Consider the following 21,721-nt stretch of genomic DNA (forward strand, 5'->3'; position numbering starts at 1 on the left):
ATAATTCTGTTCCTAATCGAGATGTGAATGAAATGCATAATTTTAGGGGTAATAATAGAAGTTCTGTAGTAAGACCTGTAACTGATCTGCATTTGTCGACGGAGGCCTGTTCTACATCTGTTAGACCGGGAATGAATGAAGGGAGGAGATTGAATGAAGGAATGTGTGTTACAGTTATTGGTGATAATGGGAGAATGGAGGATAAAATTGATAATGAAGCAGAAATAATTAGTACACCAATACAAGGGGCAACTAATCTTAATGTAGTAAATGATATACACCCCACTATTGAGGGAGACTCTGTTAGAAAGAAGGTTATAGGCAACAATTTACCCATTATAAATGGAGGAAATAATAGCACTACACAGCAAGCCCCTTTCCCGATCTCTGCCTCACGGTTTGCAGGGAGACAGCGGTCTCGGAGCAGGGGCAGGTACAAACGAAAAGGTTCAGGAGAAGAACCAGCAGGACACACATTAAAGAAAATGTGGGAGAGAGTCCAGAATCGTTAGTAATAAATTTGTCTAGTAGGGCATTAAGTAAATATGAAGAGGAAGTTCTGAATAAAGGGCTCAGTTTTATCCCAACATGTGACAGTGATGTCACAGACTCAGTTATAGATGTTAAGTTATTTATTAGAAAGGTGCAATTAAGGTTGGATTTTGGAAGCTTTGATAACAATTTACTAGTGGGAGAGAGAGAGTTGTTCCGCCCTAATAGTGTTTATACACCCGTATTGCACCCACTCTTAGATACCTTCTCAAAACTAGTTGAGAATGAGTTGCATGAGTTTTATAATGATAGGAAACGTAACAGGACTTATAAATCTAAACAGAATCTTACGTTTCTGCAAAGGCAAGTTTTGAGAACACTGTGTAATGATTATTCCTTGGCTATTAGACCATCAGACAAGGGAGGACCAGTGGTGATAATGAATAGGTCAGATTATGATGAAAGTATGGAAGAACTACTTAGTGATGGGAATTTTTACCAAAAAATAAGAATGGAAGAAGTAGAGGTGAAAGTTTTTCAGATCTATGATGCTCTGGATGATTTGCTTAAAAGTGGTTTAATATCAAAAACATTATTTGGGTTTCTAAAACTCAATAAACCATTGATCCCTATAATTCAAGGCTTGCCGAAAGTCCACAAATCATTAGAAAAGCCACCTATGCGACCTATTGTGGCAAGTCAAGGTTGGGTAACTGAACCCTTTTCTATTTTTCTTGAACATTACTTAAGACCGGTAGTGGATGAAAACCAATTCACTTTGAGAGATAGTAAACAGTTCCTTTTGGATTTATATGAGTATGTTAAAGGACTGGACACTCACCAACATTTTATTTTAGTTACGTTGGACGTTGTCAGTCTCTTTACAGTAATACCAAACGAGGAAGGCATTTTTAGAATGCAAAGGTATTTGAAAGCTAGGACAGAGTTTAATGCTAGAACTATAGATTTGGTTGCATTCTTTTTGGAAATAGTCCTCCAGAACAATGTTTTTATATATGGTAAAGAGGTTTACATTCAGAAGGATGGCGTAGCTATGGGCACTTCTTGTGCCAATAGCTACGCCAATCTGGTAATGGCTGATTGGGAAAATGAGCTCCTTCTGCCGAATGTATTTTGCAAGAATAATGCTGGTTTTTATCGGAGGTTTGTCGATGACCTCTTCCTCATTTGGAAGGGGTCTGAAGAGTCCCTACTTGCTTTTGTTAGAGAGATGAATGCTATGACCAACTTTCTTAAATTCACACTCAATTATTCCGAGGAATATATTTCTTACTTAGATGTCAGCTTGTATAGACTGCAGAATGGATTATTGAATACTAGTATCCATAGAAAATCGTGTTTTAGGAATACGCTATTGCACCGAAGTAGCATGCATCCTAGGTTTGTCTTCGACAATATTATGAAGGGGCAGATGATGAGAGCCTCAAGGCTCAATCCCACAGCCTCAGGCTACACAGAAGAGATTGAGAGTCTAACAAGTAGGTTTTTGGAAAGAGGTTATTGTGAGCTAGATTTAGATAGGAAAATTAAAGTAGTCCAGGACCTGAGGAATAGTAAAGCACGTCCATACTTTTCTGATTGGGTAGAAATGGATTATAGTGAGGGAAAAGAGGAGAGGAATGACATTAGGTTTCCCTTGTATTTTACAAGGGATGTTAAGGAGATAAAGGAGATAATAGTTAAATACTGGGATATTTTTAAATTAGATCAAGATATTGACATAGTAGTAGGGTCAGATCCCAATTTTGTTTATAAAAATAAACCAAACCTTAAACGCAAGTTATGTCATAGATCATTTTTTCATGATATGAATGTTACAGGGGAAATTTATAACACACGCCCTTGTAATGAGTGTAATCAGTGTAGGTTTATAGACACCAGTATGGGGTTTATTCATCCTGTTACATGGTTTGAATATAATTTTAAGACAAGAACATGTTGTAAGAGCATGTATGTTGTCTATTTAGCCAAATGCACCTGTTGTGATGCTTTCTATATAGGGAAAACATCTAGACAATTGAGAGAACGAGTAAGAGACCATGTTTACCATATACGCCTAGGTTCTATGAATAATGCCTTAGCTAAGCATATTAGGAATACTGGACCGGAACACTATTTCTGTTTTTGTGTGATACAGAGAGTAGAACCTAGTGTTAGAGGGGGTGACATTGACAATTATTTACTGGAATGTGAGTTGAAATGGATCATTAGGATGAGATCTGACATGTACCCAGGTTTGAATGACAGGGTGCAGTTAAACCCCATCCTACGCAAGAAAAGGTTGCTGAAGCCTTGAATGTATTTATTTCTCCCTTTGTAGAGTCTTGCTTCCATCATTATTAGAACTAAATTTATGATGCTAGATAGGTTTAATACATACATATTTTCATGCATAGATAATACCTATATTACACTAGTTTGTACATCATTTACTTTGTGTGACCCCCTTCCCCGTTAGTGTAGATTTAGGTTTTACCTGTAACTTTTAGGTTTATAGGGTTTTACCCCCACTCCCCTCCCCCTTTTTGTCTCCTGCGCTGACACAAACATGTGTATTTGACAATGGCTATAGACAGATTCTATTTATATCTATGTTTGCATGCATTTATTGTTCTTTATTTATGTTTCAAAAGGTTCTATGACATGTATTTGTTGTTTGATTGACATTTTTTCTAATGACATTTTAAGTTAGCCATTCGAAATGGTGTCCTGTAAAAAATTTTTAAATAACTTTTTAAGAAAGTTTAGTAATGTTGACGCGTATGTAGGGAATGTTAGTTAAGAATAGGGTACTTACATCTCTGCATAAATTTGATCTTGCATCCCCTATTTTCTGGTGTATATGTCAGTTAGCAGGATTGTATAAGCATATTTATGACCTGTGTTCACGTACATTATTGGTAGGTGACTTTTATTTTATGCATTGTTTCATTTTAGATGAAGCGCTAAAAAGCGTGTTTTTTAATCAATTATGTATGTAAATTAGGTGAAGTTGTGCTGACCAATTGTGTGTTCTCATTGTTTTATTTAAACTTAAAGTGAGCAATGGCTGCTGTAATAGTTTGAAAAAGCCTACGGGTGAAAGCGCTCACTGTGCACAAATAAATTTTATGCTGAATTACTTCGGTTGTTTCTACTTTGAGAACTGCAAGCTTTGGATCTGTTTAACTTGGACTATTTAAGCATTTATATTACGACGAGCCTCTTGCCATTTCGCACCTGCATGAAAAACATTATCTTGAGTTTGTTTAAATTGTTCCAGGCAGGAGCGTTTATCTTTTGGGTGGTTTGTGTCTTATTTAGATTATGTTTAGTATTATCATTATTTCTATTTTTTTTATCTATATTTTGTCCCACACAAGTAACATTCAGCATTGTGCCACTTTTCAATCACTGGGTCTGCCTACTTCTCCTGACTCTCCCAGACTAATTATTAGGGTTAATGCTAGCAAGGGGACCAAGACATTCTGGACAGTACTATACTGTCACTATGAGTATATTTCCTACTTTTAAACACATCCATGTGCATACACAGTAACACCTCAAGGGCAGGACATACAGTGTCTGACAATGCTACACTGTCCCTCACTTCCACAAGGGACTGATTACAGTAGGACATGCCATCCACCCTTAGACAGCAGTTACTGGTTGTTTCCACTGCTCTCCGCTAGGGAGGTCAAACCACTATGTGTGCCCCAAGCACACGCCCATCCCTCCTCACACCTAGCATGAGAATGCTCATCCTCCCTTGCCAGTGTCTCAGTCACCTGATCTGCTAATCATTACCAGGTCACCTGGACAGTAATCAAGGATCTGTCCCTCTATGCCATGGTGATGGCTGCATTTATTATTTGTGTTATAATTGTATACAAATCATATTGTTAAATGAATATGGATGGTGCTGCAAAACAAAATTTCCAAGCAATTTGTCCAACCATGTCTCTCTCTGTTTCTGGATTGTTCTAAAACATTTATTGTGATATTATTGAAAATATTGGCAAAAGCCTCCTTTTCTTCTACAAACCATTTTTGTTCTTTTCATTTATGCTGAACAATTACTTGACAGAATTAAATTCTAATTCTGTGGATGCAGAAGAGTCAATCCTGGGGATTTAGTAAAATCCATGTAAAAACAGTGGAAGGCCTACATGGAAGGTACTGTAGCCGTGTATGCGGATCCTTTTCAGTAGTGCTCCTGGCATATTAATGAAGGAATGGAGAGCTGTGTATCTTAGTTAGTGAATCAGTGTAGGGAGTGTGCTACTGTGTCTGGAGATGAGTAATATACCCCTTGTACTGTCACAGTGCCGGATAGCAATGTATGTATATGTAATAGAAAAAGTTAATTTGTTTTAATTTTTTTTTTGCGTGTTTGCACAGTGTGGGACAGCATTTAGCAATGGACATGTGCCAGACATCTAAAAATAGAAACAGGATACATTTAATTATTTAGGAAGGGTCAAGTTTAAGCATAGCTGAGTGGGTCTGTGAAACGCGCCACTGTGCTTAATGATGCTTAAACATAGTAGACAGATATATGTAAAAGTTTAACAGCATTTCACATGGGCATGTAGGCAAATAGTTAGAATGACAGCCTTATGTGCAGTAGGTGCAGGGTTTGAATACACAAATTATTTTGTAAATACACAGTATGAGACATATTTTAAATCCCAATTAAATTATTTTGAATACACAAACAGGTTATTAGATTTAGTTTGCAAATACACATTTATGAAAAGTACTATTAAACCTTTATTGAAGTTTGTATGAATGCACAGACAGGGTATGAAGCATTTATGTTGCAAATATACAATTATAAGAAGTATGTGTAAACCCTTGATGAAATAATGTATGTATGCACAGACATGCTATTAAACATTGTAGTTTGCAATTACACAATTATAAATTGTATTATTAAATCCTGCTCTGCTGCGCTTAGCTCAGCTCCACTAAGCACAGCTATGCCTTGCCAAGGGGTCTATATTATATAATCGAAGAGACACTTCTTTGAATATGTAATCATCGACCCCTAAACACTGAAATGTGAAAACCGCGAACGTTCAATACCGCAAATTTTTTCCTATGGAAAATATTCAGTTGGCTGTTCCCGGAGTTTACCCTTTACCCCAACGTAGAGTGATCTAGGAGTTGGTATATTTAGTTAGGGGGGTGTGGGGGGCACATTTGAATTGTTTGTCTTGTTTCTATGGCACCGCAATTTTTTTCCTTAGGAAAAATTTTGCGGTTTTGGCCGTCCGCAGTTTTCGCATTTCAGTGTTTAGGGGTGAATGATTACATATTCGAAGAAGTGTCTCTTCGATTATGTAATATAGACCCTTGCCAAGCATTAGTTAAACAAGGACTATTTTAGCTGTGCCTACCTGGTTTGCACATTGCTAAGCAGTGCAAAGCACCACTAAGCAATGCCTGTCTAATCATTGGCCAACTCAACTAAGCTGGTTTGCACACCACTGAATATTGCTAAACATTTCCAGTTTAAGCACTGCTCAGCTGAGCTCAGCAGGTTTGTATGGTGCTAAGCAAACCGCTGCATTTTTAAAAATGGCCCAATGGCAATAACTGGTGGGAAAACAGGCTTATTTAAGTGCAACAGGTGGGAATACAACTATAACTTGCTGGAGTTTGAGCTTGGCAGAGACTATGGCAGGAGTTGGAGAGGGGGATTTCTTCCGGGTGCAGCGGTGGGGCATTCTGGAGTCCAGGGTCATGATTGGACTACTTGTAAAATACTGTGATGTCCAGCTGCTGCGGGCCAGTACCAGGGGTCGGAATACAAATCAGAGGCCTGGGACCAGTTGGCATGTGATCTCACCAGTGTAACTGGTATCCCCTGCACAGGTGAGCAGGTGCATCATCATAATGATAACCGGAAATGTCGTAACGGGGTTCTATTGGCCACTTAGGTCCAAGATGCTAGAGACAGGAATGTCCCACCAGTTTGTAAGTGTTGTTATCATTGTTTTACCAAATGATATTCTAAATGTGTGATAGACAGGTATGCATAATGGTATGTTTCTTTCCCCACAGCTGCAGAGGAGACAGCTCATCACCTGGAGGCCCATGCAGGGTGCCTAGCCAGGTTGCACTGTGAGTGTGGTGAGTACATATGTATCTTGCAATCTATAGTCATATAAACAAGAAAGAGTAAATTAGTAATTGCCAGTAGGTATATTCAGTTTTGACTGCACTGCAATGAATGTGGTTATAGACCTAGACTAATATAAGTGAGTAATGCCAGGTACAGTTCAATAAAGATGAAAGCATGAAACCTGGTAATGTTAAAGAAATAAAGTTATTATTGCATTAATAATTTTAAGGAAATAAAAGTTTCTACTGCATTACTAATGTTAAGGAAATAAAGTTCCTCTGCATTAATAATGGTAAGGAAATAAAGTTTCTACTGCATTAATTGTAGAATTACAGCTGTATTGCAACACCTGCATTACTTGAACTGTTCATCATAAAAGACTTTAGACATATAACAGGCACTGCATGACGCCACCCATAATAAAGTTGTGTTGAGCAATATGTGTGTATTTTGGGGGTTGGTCATGAAAGTAAGTATTACATCTGCTGTGAAGTAAAAACAGGAATAATACCACTAAGTGACTAAAGGTTTGCTAATAAAGAGCATTTTGCTAAACTGTAGACGTGGAGCTATACTACACGATATAATGCATAATGATATTTGGCCTACACTAAGATAAGAACCAATAATAGGAACACCCAAGGTATATTGTGTATCTCAGGACTGTCTTATGTTAATCATTGCATTTCAGCTATATGCATTCCTGCTCTTAGGTACACTGCTGCAGGCAATATGAAACTGCAACAGCTGTAGACTGCAAATATACCACCTGCAACTGTATATAGGTCAGGTAGCCAACCTAGCCCTCCAGTATGGTCTGTACACATCACACATATTCCCATCCACTAGGGGTTAATTGTCTACACCTGCATTCCATGTATTAATGCACAGTTCACATACTATCTCTGTCCTGCATGAACCTCATACATGTGTATTTATGTGTCACTGCAGTCTTGTATAACACTCTACTTCTATTACCAGGTCATATTTTATTACCAGTTGAGCTCTAGGCACATATCAGTCAATCAAAATTCAGCAGTGGCTCAGTATCTCAGTTTGATAAATGCTAGGTGCGATATACATTTTGAAACACACAGACCGGGGATTGAATCTAGGGACAACTATAGAAACAGTTATGTATTGTCAACAGATGTTCTCCCCACAGGAATGACAGGTAAATAAATGGCTGTAGTAAGTGTCTGAATGGGTTAATAATTTCTGTGTTCAGATGTACCAGAGTGTTAACAGCATTGCTCATCAAGGTGATCAGATGTCAGTAAATAAAGTCAACAAGTACAATAGTCATAAAAGTGAATAAAATAAATAAAACTGTGTAATTTTGGTATGGCTGTATGCCTGGTGTGTCTGTGAATGTCTGCTGATAGACTAACTCCATTCCTGCCAAGGACGGCATGATAGGTAAGCTCTCTGTACTGTGCACGAATCCCTTGGCCACATATTTATCATCCACTTGATTTATGTCAATAGTAAAGTCACACTACATTGGTCCACAGTACACCTTGGTAGTCATATATGTCCCCCAGACATGTAATAGTCCCCTGCAGTTGTGTACCTGTAGGTGTTACAGTTTGGCCCATACTGTCCAATGTGGGTAGCCTGAGAGGTATGTAGGTGCTACAGAAGCTATAGGGCACTTGTATACATAAAATAAGAGCAGATCTGAAGCGTATATAAGACTACTGTTGCAAACAATATCTCATATACTGGTAGTAATGAAATGTATTTCTCCCTCCCACACCCCTTATCTGCATCATAATTTATTATTTTTATACATCAGGTATGGTTTACTTTTAACATATGCTGTTCACGAAATGTTATGTTAGGCTTTGTGTTTTATTATTGTTACGCATTACAATGGTTGCATACTAACATACCTTGTTGAATTACCTATGTTGTTGGACTTATGCTGCATCTGTAACTGGCATGCTGTTACTATACAGACTGTTATCTCACTTATTGTTGTGTTCTATATGCTATGCAATGTTATGTTACTGAGTTAATTGTAACATTTTGGCATGCTGTTATAACTAACTAAATTTTCTGTTCATTACTAGCCTATACACTTTGAAATACCTCAACACCATAGCTCGACTGGGTAGGCCAGCTCCTGGCAATCCTCCTACCATACCTTAGCCAACTGTGGCACCGGGTCCCAGAACATCTGGGACTCACCCTGGTGCTGTCCACTCTGTTGGTCCTGCACCATCTATGGGTGGAACCATCTCAGAGGATGGACCCCATCCCCCAGGGAGCAGGTGTGGAGAGGGAGTCATTACCCAGCAACAGCTACCAGAGATGGTGTGTAGGATCATGCACCATGGCTACAAAGATTGCCTGTGCTGAAATGAGGGCAGACTGACCATTCTGGAGGAGCAAGGTGGCCTGGGTACCCAGACCCTATCACAGCTACCTTAAGGGCAGTGAAGGAGCAGTGTTGACTGCAAATGGGTGGGGAGCTCAGTCTCACTGCTGCTGTCTAGGGGCACATGGTTCTCCAATTCCATGACACCCTCCCTGCCCAAGGTCTTTACCCTCCATGTGTCATACACCACCCCTGTATGCTATCTTGTCTGTCTTGTCTGTTTGCAAATGCAACCTCTCCTACCCAACATACCTCCCCACCCATACCTATATCCCTTTCCCAACATCCCACTCTCTCCTTTAAAAAAAATGGACATCTGTCCCACAAAAAATATCACCCCATACATAGCTCTCCATTTCCCAACTGCATCCACTAGACACACTTTAATCATTACATGAATCAATCAACACATTTACGTTGCCCTCAGAGGCTCCAGATTCCAAATTCTCTACAACCTGTGCAGCTGTTGCCATACAAGAAAAGGAGAGCTATGGTCCTTTCCTACACCTGTCCTGCACATCTCTACCTGCCTTTGACAGTGTTTTTTTCCCCTGCTTGCCCCCATTTCCCATCACCCCTTTTTTTTCTTTTTTTGGAATTAACATGGGTTTAAGTGGGACACTGCGCAAACCCACCTTAATCACTTTCTGTGTTTTTGACAGTGTTAGGCACATCTGCAAAGTCTAACCCAGGACCCTGTCAACAACAGCACAGTACATTAGCCCCACAGGCCACTCAGTTCTGAAATGAAACAGGTTTTTCCATAAACATATCATGATTACCAGTGTTATACTGCTTGTACATATAATGGTAAAACTGACAGTGTACCAAACCAGTACACAGCCAAATAAATAATGATGAATGTACCTGAGGCCTAGGATATTACGTATATCTGACAAAGGCACAGACTGTTGCAGAATGTCCACAGTTGGGCCACCTACTGTTGGCACAGTTGTCAGAAAACCCTGTTCTGTGTCTTGAAGTACTGGCAAGTCAGTACAGATTGAGGTTACAAAATCATGACACACAGTTCAGTGTTACACATCATACCCATCAGAATACACATTTTAATGCCAATTCTGTGTAATAGACTTTATGCATGCACATATAGCTTGCAAATACACCTGCTTCAGTACTGACTCAGTAGCTCAGTCTGTTAAATTCCTAGCATGGTGTACATTTTGCCACCCACAGTCCTGGATTTGAATCCAGTGTGTTGCACTTCAATTACATGCTTGTGAATAGAACAATTAATGAGTGAGTCCTGCAATTTTAACTGAAACAGGTTGCTTCTACTGCATTCACTGCTGCCCATCTTAGCACACCAAAGGCCTGTAGGTAGGGGCACACTTCACAAATATGTATAGGCTACCTATATGTCGTCTACCACTGTTCAACTGGCACTGTAACATAACACATATATCTTAAACACATGCCTCATCTGGACTGTTATAGATACCCTCACCCTGGCTATGCTGTAACAACAGAGCTGACACTGCTCCCTCACTGACGCATACAGCTTGCTGTCCTTCAATGTGTTCACACTCCCCAGTATGACTTCTGGGCAAAATGCAGCAGCTGCAGCCTGCAACATATGCGGCAATATGTTCAGCTACCTGCTACAGACCTACCATATCTCACAACCACCTAGCACAAAAGATCCACACAACACCCATACATAAAGGGGTGGGGGGTAGGTCAAGCGACAGGGACATGTGTCACAGTCTTTGCCTGCAAACATACATAGCTGATAGACAAGCAGCTACTGCAGCAGCATGTATATTCTGATGCATATGACATATGACACTCACATCTGTCTTCCCCCTTACTGACTTCAACCCACATTGTTCAACACTAAACTGCCACATAATCAGAAAGTCTTTTCACAATGGCCAAACATAGCATGTAAAACTGTGGACATACCACATAAATCCCAACAGTGGACAGTATTGATACTTACCCTCTGTGAAGCTGTAGTCTCCACACCTCCATAATGTCCCTCTCACAGACTAGGAAAGGGGACAAGGCCTACATGAACCTTAAATATACCACTGTTGTGCTATGCCACTGGCTAATGAAAGTGCACCCCAGCTGTTCTGGATGCAGTTAGCAAGTCTGAGCCACAGACTGATGCACAGGCAATCACCTGTTCATGAGTATTACCTACAAAAGGCAAGCAGATGCCTATGATAAACAGGTCTGTGACTTGCTTTACAAACACAGACTATGATATTACAAGCATTATCCTTTAGGATTTCTGCATAAAAAGGAGTACAGCACTCTGCCATGTATGCAATAGACATCCCCATGTAATGGTATGCATATGGGAAGATGATGTTATGGGGAATAGGGATTACAAAAGTAGGCCTGTAGTACATATCTTGGAATAAAACTAAAGTAAAAAAATAAGCCAAACAATCCAATGAGAGGCACATGAAGCTGAAAACCAAAAATACAGACAAACTAATTTATTTGAACACTGGTTAGTGCTTTCGTCTGGTGACTATCACCAGACTTCTGGGTCTGAAGAAGTCTGGTGATGGTCACCAGATGAAAGTGCTAACCAGTGTTCAAATAAATTAGTTTGACAAATCTTGGAATGACATGTTGCTGTTAGTCAGCTGTCCAGCACCTACAGGCTTCCCTTTCAACCCTGCCTGCTGTGATGAAAATCACAGCTCTAGCCCTATGAATCCCTCCTGCAATGGTCGGCTCCTGTACAAATGCTACTGGATTGTGTGTTAGACAATAGTGACAGTAAGATATTGTGGACACAGATGGCATATTACATGATGTACTGCCATTCACCTCATCTCAGTCTGTGAATGTCACACAGGAATAGTCAAACATTGTACAGATGTCGCTGACTGTCCTGATGTACTCTGGCTAGGTGACTGTGAACTCGACATCCATATCTCATCACTCGAGAGTTATGGCTAGCATTCCTGGTGACCCCCTACAGCAGGATGTCAGGTCATAACCAGTATTACTGGGGGAACACAGGCCTGACCTCAGTAACAGAGTGTGCACATCGAGCATACAAATAATGAATACTGTACCAGATATTACTGTACCATAACTGTTTTCTGAGGGTTCTGGTATGTGACAGCCAGATTCCCCACAGTCTGAGAACAACCATTATGTACTGTCCAACCATTTGCCATATATCCACATTTGTCTGGCAGAGGGTCCATGTATACAGTATCAGGCACATGTACACATTCCGCAAATATCTGTGTACTGCAGAAATTGGACACCTGCAGGGAAGATACTCTACATCACATTTGCAGTGCTGTCTGTCATTGCGTCATACGGATGTTGCTGGACTGTCCCCATATACTTGTAGTAACACTTACCTATTTTTCGGACGGTGGCTGTATGACATGTTACTGGGAGGGACACTGTGCATAGGGGACACACCACAGACAATGGCATTGATGGGAGTGAAGACATAACAACACACTTCATCATGGTACACAGGGGCATAATTGGTGTTCATAGGATCATAGAATCATAGAAGGTTACTAGGCTATTGGCCCTGAGGCCCTTATAATCCTAGCCAAGAGTTAAGCCCATGTTTATGCAAGTCACCAGCTGATGCCCTAGTACAACAGGGACATGGGTGGAATCCCATTGGTGTACTTTATGTTTCTCATCCAGTTATCCAGGTTGCGCTTAAAAAGGGATAAAGGGGTACTCTGCTTGACACAGAGAGGGAGTCTATTCTGCAGATGGGGAAGTCTCTGTGACACAAATCTGTCCTGCTGATATCACAGACCAGGTTGAGGGTGTGCATGCAGGTTACTCGAGTGGAGCTTGACTTCCAGGTGTGCAGCAGTCCCATCAAAGTGGGGTCCATGATCGCCTTGTATCCCAGACAGAGGTCACCTCTGAGGAGTCTGTATGAAACTGAGTAGAGAGATAGGGCTTTTAGTCTATCTGTGTATGGTAGATGTTTAAGGCCCTGGATTCTCCTAGTGAGGAACCTCTGTGGTATCTCCAGCTGCTGCATGTGCTTTGCATGGTACATGCCAAAAGGAGCATTGTACTCAATAATAGGCCTTATAAGGGAATAATACAGGGATGTCATGACCTCCTTGTACCTAGATGAGATACCCTTACTTATGAGGTGGGCCATATAGAAGGCTTTCCGTACAATAGAAGCAACATGGTGATCAGAAGTTTGGTTGCTATCAACCTGTGTGCCCAAATCCCTCAAGACTGATTGCATGCATAGGACATTGTTATTAATGTGATACTTTGTGGTAATGTCACTCTCACCAAAGGGGTTGATGATGCATTTTGTGGTATTTAGCTTGAAGCCATGTTTCTAGCACCAGTCATTTGTCTGAGTGAGACCCTCTTGGAGGATGTCCACAGAACTAAGGGATTTGGTGACAGCATCCAACATGCAGTCCTCTGCAGACATGGTCAGCCATAGCCCACTGGTTTTGCCCTGTAGCTCAGAATCCCAAGTAACAAAGGCCCCAAGACAGAACCCTGGGGTATGACACTTGCTACAGATGTACTGCTTGAGGTGGCTTCCCCTATTTTGACTAGGTGGGTACTGTCAGTGCGCCAATTTTCTATCCATCTGGTAACATATGGATTGATGCCTAGTTGAAAAAGTGTATCTATTATGGCCGAGTGAGGAATAGTGTCAAAGGCTTTGGCCAAGTCAAGGTTGAGGGGAAGACAGTCATGGCCTTGGTGACTGTCTCAAAGAAGTCAACCAAATTTAACAGACATTATCTCCCATTGACAAAGCCAAACTGTGTGGGATTGAGTGTTTGGAGGTTGCCAATGTCTTGTTAATGAGGTCCATGATAATTGGTTCCATGAGCTTGCAGATTAGGCTAGGTAGGCTAATGGGTCTATAAGTTCCCATATCGGGGGACACTCCACCTTTCTGCAAATGGATGACAGTTGCTGTCCTCCATTCAGCTGGGAGGAAGCCAGTACTCAGGCTTTGGTTGAATAAAGTGTCTAATGGTGCTGCAAGTTCCTGCCTGAGTTCATATAGGATGCAGCCTGGGATGTTATTGGGTCCCATGAATGCTGTATTTTTTGCCTTTGAGAGAGCAGTGATGACCTGCTCCCTAGATTTAAGGGGAATGGGGTAGGTACTGGGGATGTCCTGATCAACTGATGGGGGGGGACAGAGGGGTGAAGTTTCCACTGACTCTGTCAGCCAACAAGTTTTCTATATCTACAGCATTTGTATATGTGGTGTCCTTGACCACCATTTCTGAACAGATCCGAGTGCTTCCTTTGAGGTTGTGGACATATGTGAAGAAGGACTTATGATTGTCTGTAGCAGATGTCACCAATTTGGACTCAAAGTTTGCTTTGGAGGATTTCAGTAGTGCTCTTATTTGCTTGTTCAGGCTAAGTGGGCAGTCCTTCCAATTGGGCACCTGCTCCTTCTTGGTGTTGGACAGCAATTATTTCCTCTTGTTAAAGAGTTTATTTTTTGCAGATGTGCACCAGACAGGTTTACTTATCCTTACAGAGGATGATTTAGTCCTGTCAGGTATTCCTGATTCCTTGCATCCATATAAATGCTTGTATAGTACTTTGGTGTAGTTTTGGATATTGGTGCCAGTTCTTACAGAAGGGGAGGGGGCTGTGAAGCTGTGTATACCATCCCTCAGGAGGCTGTAATCAACTTTGGAGACATTTTTATGTCTGAACCTAGCTAGATGGGTATTGTGGGAGATGGTGACTTCGAATGTGACTGCTTTATGGTCACATATTACCAGGGAGGATGATACTGTAGGGATGCTGCAGTGGTTACTCATGTTGTTTAATATCAAGTCCAAGATATTTTCACCTCTTGTGGAGGTATGAACTACCTGTTCCAAGGTGTTTGCATTGACAAAATCAATGAATCTCTGGGCATTTTTTGTTCTGGCATGAGAAGTTCTTCCAATCTATGTTTGGGTAGTTAAGATCACCCAGGATCAGGGTAAAGGGTTGAATCCTGATAGAGTTGAATAGATCTATATAGGTGGAATGGGCATCTTGAGTCAGATTTGGGGGCCAGTAGCTAGCTATGATTTGAATAGGGGTATTGTCAATGGTTAACTGCACTGGAGACTCCTGCGCATCATACTGTTTGACCAGCCAGGAGGTGTGTATGTCTTTGATATATGTTGGAACTCCACCATCTTTGACTTTACTCCCCACAGTTTGTGGTCTGCATTTATGATGGGATGAGTAACCATGTAAGGTTAGGGTGCTCTCTGCAGCTGTGAACAAAGTTTCTGTGACTGCACATATGTCAGCATTTTCCAAGGTTAAGAATGCTTGCAATAAGTGCAGTTTCATGTTTAGACTTCTATCGTTTAGCAGCATGACCTTTAAGTTGTGTTTTGTTGACATTTTTATGTTGGTAATTTTAACCTCATCACTTTTCCTAAAAAAAGCACTATGGGGCAGGCAAGAACCTTTGCCAGAAGCCTGAAGCCCAGGTGAAACAGATGCAGGCCATGTCTGGCAAAGTATCGTGGTCAGTCGATCATATCTTCCCAGTCTGTCAGGTACTGGATCCCCCTGGAATGGCACCAGAAACTAAGCCAATTGTTAATGTCAATCATTTTCTGTTTGTATTGAAGCATCATTCAGATTGATGGCCGAATGCTGCTTTAGGCTGGGGACATACCTGCATGGGACACATAATCAGTGAACTCAATCATGTCTGTCTTCATATAGTCCATGGAGGTATGTCTCAAGTCATTCACATAAGCATGGATTATGACAGGTCATAACAGTACCTATTGTTGAGATACTTCAGTGCGTTATGTGATGTGGCAGATTCTGACACCTGACAGACAACTAACCGTGACTTTCTCCTTATCCAGCGTGGTGAGAGGCACATCTGTGTGTCTCACAATGGAGTCTCGTATGACTAATATGCTGTGTTTATGGTAAAGCCTTAGTGGCTGTGAGACAAAAGTGTGTGGACTATGTGTGGTATGTGGTGTGGAGGGCTATGGAGATTGCATGTGTTTTTGCCTCAGAGGTCTCCTTTCTTTGGATATGTTTATGTTGAGGACCTCCGCATACGTTGGTGTATGTTTAGGTGTTTGCGGTGTAGTGATTGTGTTGACAACCTTTCTCGTGCTAGATATACTGGCTTGAGAGGGAGGGAGCATGGACTCTAGGTTCCTAATGTAATTGCATCTGTCACAAATTGTGTTCCTACATTTTGGTAGTAGATGGTTGTTTGTGTACATGGGACAATTGCTACACTGTGCCAGGAAGCCCATATCAATGAGACTGGCAGGAAAGACTGTAGGACATTGCCGATCCATATTTGTCAGAATCTGAGGGAAAAAGGCCAGGTAAACCTAAGTGCTTAAACCAAAAGTAAGAGGCTTAGAATAACACTTACAATTTAGACAGACTATAAACAAGCAGTAATAAATGCAACAGAAAAGATGCAGTTGAACACTTTAGACAACAAGCAGCAAGTAGCAGGAAAGAGCAAGATGAGGAGGAAAATGCAAGATGTATTGCCACTATGGTGCTGATAGCCACACACACACTGTGTTGATAGATGGTGGGATATCATGTGGGAGTTAGAGGAGGATAGTGCTGGCCAATTTGGACATGCAGGGTGTGCACATAGTGGAAAGCAATGTATGTGGTCCTGTGACGTGTTCCCCTCTTCTTGTCTTTCAAAAATGATGTACAGATGGATGCACCCACCTTTTTCTGCTGCCGAAAATTATGTGATCTTGGATGGCCTCAGACTGCATCACAACATACTCCTCTCCAGGAGTCATCAGAATCAGGAGCAATATGCTGCGCTGTATGCTGACCTCGTTTGCATCAGTAAACCAAGTAGGGCTAGAGGAAAGAAGCTATGAGCAGGTCAGATACGAGGCAATCAACATGATAAATGCTGCACGGCAAAGGGCCACTGCTGTGGCCAGGGACCATGCTGCCACTGGTGGAGGGCCTGCAGCAGAACAATCACTCTCAGCCACAGAGGAGTTCCTGGCAAACATGGGATCAACCACCAGCTCCCAAGCATCCATCACCTTATACATCATGGAGGTGGGTTGCACAGCTTCCACAGCAGAGGAGCATCCAGATAAGCCTCCTGTGTTCAACACTGTAATGCTGTAGCACTCACTGTGGCAGCCTCTGCATACCATTACATGGGTGTCTGGTCAATCTGCATTTGGTGGGGTTGTTTGTAATGTGCAGTTATTCACACATACTCAGAATGTCATCAGTGTGGGAAGTATTACAGTTCCTACTGTACATGTTGATATATGCACATATTATCCTATAATAATGGCACATTTGTGTTTGCTGACAATACCTCTTCCTCACATTTCCATAGGAACATCAGGTGTGGCCAGAGTCCAACATCCTGTAGCCGGTGAGTGTGAAACTGTTTTGGAATGGCTCATATATACCCTAAGAATGTTAAGGGCTGCCAGTTTGCTTAGACACAACTGTTATGCTTAACCAGAGTACAATATTTGTATTCTCAGTTTTGGAGGAATTCACTGCAGTGCATTGAATCAGTATTCACAGTAGTGTATTTGCAGGAGCTCTAACATTTTTACACTTATTTTTGTGAAGTTCTAAACAGTCTGATATACAGGGTCAATAGTATGGTGAATACGGGTGCACTGTGTTTTAGGTGTAGGTCCATCACGCACACTGACATATTGCTTATATCACAGGTGTATAGTACTGGCAACATTAACTGGACATAGCTGCAGTGCATGTTATTCAGGGCCTGTCTTGTCTGTGTATGTTGTAGTCTGCGTGTGTGTTGTGCATGGGATCAGAAATAAGGTGTGGTATGTATAATGCAGTTATGGTACCTCACCTGTATGTGTGTGTGTGTGTGGATCAGCAGACATAATAGTGCAGTTATTATTGTCTTCCTCCACACAGGTGACCGTGGGGGTTGGAGTGTGTCCCCCTCACAACCTGATGTCAGTGTCTCATCAGACTCTGATGATGATGGTGGCCATAGTGAGGCACAGGTGGGGTTGTTGGGGGCTGAATCTGCCCACTGGGTTCCATTTCCTCCCCTAATGTCCCCACACACAGTCAGTATGCCCACACATACCCAGTCACCTGCAGTCACAGATATTGGACAGCGAGAGTGTGGCAGCATTGAACAGGAGAATATGGTGACTATGGCATCAGTGAGTGTAGACACTAGCCATAGCCAGAGAGTTGGCGAGATCCCACACCAGCAGATTGACAGGGGTGCTCGATGAAAGACTGCTGCCCATCCAGCACCTGTCACAGGCTTCATATCACAAGTCACTTGACGCATGTTTTGGTCCATCATGGAGGCACATGCATGTTCCGAATGCAACACCAGATGGATGCTTAGGATCATGGATGCATCACTGTCTGGCATCCATGACTCCATCCATAACATTGGTGATGCCATGCATTTCACTGAAGTAGTGGACAGATGGTGGGATGAGACATTGTGAGTCCTTCACCACACATTGTCTGTGCTAGAACATGTGGTGGAAGTAGGGTGTCGGACACATGGCCGTAGGTCAGCAACAGCATCTGTTGAGAATCAACATGGCCATGCACACTCATGCTCCCATAGTGGCAGTACCTCTAGCACTACAGAAGGGAGGGTGCTGTCCACACCATGATGTCGCACACCATGGGCACATGGTCCTGAGTGGTCCTGAGAGGGCCCCTGGCCCAGCAGGCAGCAGTCCCCATCAGTGACTAGTACAATATCTGACCCTGGGCATGGTGGTGCCAGTGCCACTCCTGGCAGAACCAGTTCCCATGTTCTTGGCTGGAGATGGTGAACTGTCCAGTCTGCCATGTGTGGTCCACTGCTATCCAACATATCTACATGTAGGGCTAACACATGGCTTGACTGTGTACATGCACACACTCAAACATCAGTGTCACATGCAGGTTACAAACAGACACACACAACACCTATCCATGCGCAGCTGACCACCACCCCTCCCTGACTCCCACACATGATGTCAACTGTTTGGCACAGCCTAGGCCTCTGGCACCCACATACTACACCCTGTGCATATGATGATATCTGTGCCACATCCCTGCTATTCATACCATTGATGCAGGGACACGCAAACATGTGTCTGGCGCATGGGGTGACTATAGTACATTACATGACATTGTTTACTGTGGTTCTGTTATGCCATGACAGGGGGTGTCTGCTGGCATGTGCCTTGAGTACACATTAACTTGTTTGTTTCTTTGTTGCATGATGTTAGATTGACGGAGGTGTCGCAGACTGACAGGTGCCTCTCAGAACATTGTTTCTGTTGCAGGGGTCTGAGTGGCTACACTGTAGAGACTTGGTGGCAATACAGTGTCTCAAGATGGCATGGTAGCAAAGCAGAAATATGACATCAGCAAGGTCAGGCTTTATATGTGCATGGTTAACTAGGTGCATCTGTGTAAAGCAGTGATTCAGGGGCAATAGGCTGGACAGCATAATCCTGCATGTATACCCAATGACAAAGCATGGCACTCCTGATACATATCACCTGCGTGTTCTGTACCTACAACTGTAGGTGGTAGCATATAGCATTTATGCCTAGGCAGCTGTGGACTTTTTAGGGGAAGCAGGTACTCACAGGGTCTTAAAATGTATAACCCTTCCACAAACATAAGCAAGACAGACACACTGCTATAAAGGGGTGTAGCTACAAACACACACAGGCTCACAGAGGTGCTCTTCCCAAGGTTAGAACCACTACCTATCTAGTAGTATGTACTATAGCACTAAGTACTTATTGCATACACCATGGAGCTTATGTGTTTTGGAAGTGTTTGCCACTGCTGTTAAGGTGGATGACATCAGCAGGCCCTGCAAAGGAGGCCAATGGGGGGATTACAGGGCCCCAAAATGTATAACCATTGCACACAGATAGGCGAGACAGGCACACTGCTGCAAGGAAATCTATTTACACACACACACACACACACACACACACACACACACACACACACACACACACACACACACACACACACACACACATTCACAGAGTTGTCCTTTCTGAGATTAGAACCCTGACCTATCTAGTAGTATATATTGTATCACTAAGTGCTATTCACATGTGCTATGGAGCTCATGTGTTTTGGAAGTGTTTGCTACTGCTGTTAAGGTGGATGACATCAGCAGGCCCTGTAAAGGAGGCCAATGGGGGGTCGACAGTGCCTCAAAATGTATAACAGTTGCACACAGATCAGTGAGACAGGCACACTGCTGCAGGTGGATATGTATTTACACACACACATTCACAGAGCTGCCCCTTTTGAAATTAGAACCCCTACATATCTAGTAGTATATATTACAGTATTAAGTACTCATTGCAGTGCCACAGAGCTTATGTGTTTTGGAAGTGTTTGCTACTGCTGTTAAGGTGGAAGACATCAGCAGCTGTTGACAGGGAGGCCACTGTTGTGGAGGACACTAATCACTGGGAAATAAAATGATTGACCATTGCACAGGCATAGGCCCGATGGGCATGTCTGTACTGCTGTATGGGTAATAGCTACATACGCACACACACACACACACACACACACACACACACACACACACACACACACACACACACACACACACTAAAGGTGTCTGCTGTCAGTTTGAACCCCTACCTACCTACCTACTATTACACACTACAGCTCACAGTACTACTTCCACTCACCACCGGTTACATTTGGTGTACAAGTGGCTGCAGCACTACATCACTATGCACCTTTATGTGTGTGTGTGTGTGTGTGTGTGTGTGTGCGTGTGTGCGTGTGTGTGTGTGTGTGTGTGTGTGTGTGTGTGTGTGTGTGCATGTGTGTGTTTGTGTGTGTCTGAAAACTACTCATGTACCAACTCCTTAGCTCAACGCTTTCTGGAATTCATAAACTCCAATGCCCTGGATCAACTTATCCACACCCCCACCAGGGGCAACTATATCCTAGACCTAGTCATTACCAATATGAGTGACCAGTATTCCACACCTGAAGTCAACTCCTCGTTGGTCCGATCCGACCATAAGCTAATCACCCTTGATATCCACATCCCGCCCCCACCCCCCATTAAGGAAACCCACAGTGAAAAGTTTCTCCAAAGCCAACTTTATGCTTCTTAAGACAGAAGTGGTGAACTTCATGACACCCATGCAGATGGACAATACAGTTACAACTGTAGAATCTTACACAAATGCACTCTATATGCACTTACACGAGGGCATGGATCATGCTATCCCAAACAGAACCAAGTCGTTATCCTCCAAAAAAGGAAGCCAATCTGGTGGTCCCCTGCCATAAACAAACTGTACAACAGAAGGAAGAAAATGTTGCTAAAGAGAGTAAAATCCCATGAGTGGAGGAGCTCCTTGGTCAGCCTCAGTAAGAAGCTGAGATCCCTTATAAGATCTTCCAAAGCTAGCTACGAATACAAAATCACGACTAATTCTAAGGACAACCACAAAGCATTCTATAGCTATGTCAAAAATCTCGATGGCAACACCCAGATATGCTCTGAGTTACAGCACAATGGCACAAAAATTACAGAACCAACTGATATTGCCAACATCCTGGCAGATAGGTTCAGTACTAACTTTACCCCCCCCCCTCACCCCCTAAAGGGCCCATATCTATACAGCAAGAATTCAGAGTCCCTGTAATCACAACTACGCAGGTAAAAGCTGCACTCTCTAAAT

This window comes from Protopterus annectens, chromosome 2.part0 (assembly GCF_019279795.1).
Source record: "Protopterus annectens isolate FY-2018-M chromosome 2.part0, PAN1.0, whole genome shotgun sequence".
In the NCBI taxonomy this organism is placed as follows: Eukaryota; Metazoa; Chordata; order Ceratodontiformes; family Protopteridae; genus Protopterus; species Protopterus annectens.